The sequence below is a fragment of the Eulemur rufifrons genome, chromosome 6, assembly GCF_041146395.1.
Source record: "Eulemur rufifrons isolate Redbay chromosome 6, OSU_ERuf_1, whole genome shotgun sequence".
NCBI lineage: Eukaryota > Metazoa > Chordata > Mammalia > Primates > Lemuridae > Eulemur > Eulemur rufifrons.
Window position 1 is genome coordinate 25,952,085 of NC_090988.1, and position 1,685 is coordinate 25,953,769.

Below are 1,685 nucleotides of genomic sequence, written 5' to 3' on the forward strand. Positions count from 1 at the left end.
CGCTCACGTGCCCCGCTAGCTCCCGGGCCACCCCACCCGCCGGGTAAGTTCGGCGGCGGGAACTGTCCCTTCAGCACCTCGCGGGCGCCCGCCCGCCAGCTTCCAGCATATTCCTGCGGCTGCGGCCGCCGCCTGGTCCCCGCCCTCTCGGGAGGGGGAGGCGGGGTCCGGCCCTGATGGGGGCGGGGCCTCGGGCCGGGGGCGGGGCGCGGTGCCGGGGAGGGGGAGACAGGCTTGCTGGGCGCGAACTCCCGCCCCCGACCCTCTGTAAATCACTCTCCCCCAAAGCTTACTGGGCGCTGGCGGGAAAGTGGGTGTGGCGAAAGGACGTGACAGCAGCAACAGCCAATAAAAATAAAGCAAGGTCTCACCTTCGAGAGGGTCAGCCAATGAAAAGTGAGAGCCGTATTCTGACAGGCGTCAGGGAGGGCTCGTCAGACTAGGGCTCAGATTTTGGAAGTCTCTGAGGCTGTAGTTTAGGTCACTGCTGTTGCTTCCTCTTTGATCGACTGTTTTACTTCCTAGTTTTCTGAAGATTCCCATGGCAGCTTCTTGTTTTCTAATCTTGCTGAGCGCCACCTTCAAGGTGTTCTAAGGTGAAAGAGTTGAGAACAGGATCACAATAAATTTGCACAACTAGTTCTGGGTGCTTCTAGCACGCTCTGGCCGGTGCCGTTTGCCACCATTGTCTCTTCTTCTTCACTGGTCTGAGTACCATAGAAGGGTGAGAAAAATGCCAAGTATCATCCCCATACGCTCAGGAGCCCTCCAGCCCTGGGAAGGAGGGGAGGAAAAAATGAGATGTTGGGATGCTCATGAAAGCCGCTCTTCTTGGTCTCCATTCTGTAAGTCGGAAAAAGTGAACAGGTGGTCTCTACTTAGCTTACGTCTGGTCAAATGATGAAGTAAACAAAGCAGAACTTAAATCCTGGTGTCTCATGGCTTTCCACAAATTGAGTAATAGTGAATTCAAGATTGATTTTTAAAAAGTTAAATCAAAGTTTATCAACAGTTTTAAAGTATATGTTTATGAAAATAAAATTTTCAACAATTCCACTCTCTTTTTTTTGAGGCAGGGTCTCTCTATGTTGCCCAGGCTGAACTCGGCTCAAAGGATCCTCCTGAGTAGGTGGGACTATACAGGTGCACACCACCTCACAGCCTTGAATTCCACTTTTTTCTTGAGCACAAACTTCTGCCATTGTTATTCATCCTTTCTTTCTTGTTTTAGAAGAAGAGTCGTTGCTTTCAAGGATGTGTTTAATCCCCTGCCCCTCGTCTTTTTGGGGCTTTTCCCCAATAGTTAACCTTTATTTCATACCTTTTATACCTTAAATCTCCCCCTCTCCAATTGTTTCTGCCCCCCAGACTATAATAAACATGCTCAAGTATCCACAATCCTAAAACGAAGCAAAACACCTTTTGCTTCCCCTTCAGATTGTTGCCTCCTCCACCATTCTCCTTTCCAAATATCAGAAATGAACAATCTATTCTCGTTTCTCACCTACTAGTCTTCAACAAGCCTAATATACCCCTAATATACTCTTCATGCCTAGTATACTCCTGAAATTATGGCTTTTGATAAGGTTGCCAGGGACTTTCTAATTATCAAATCCAGTCCCTCACCACACCGTCCTCACTGCCCACCCCACTGCTATCTATCTTTAGTTATCATTCTCCTTGAC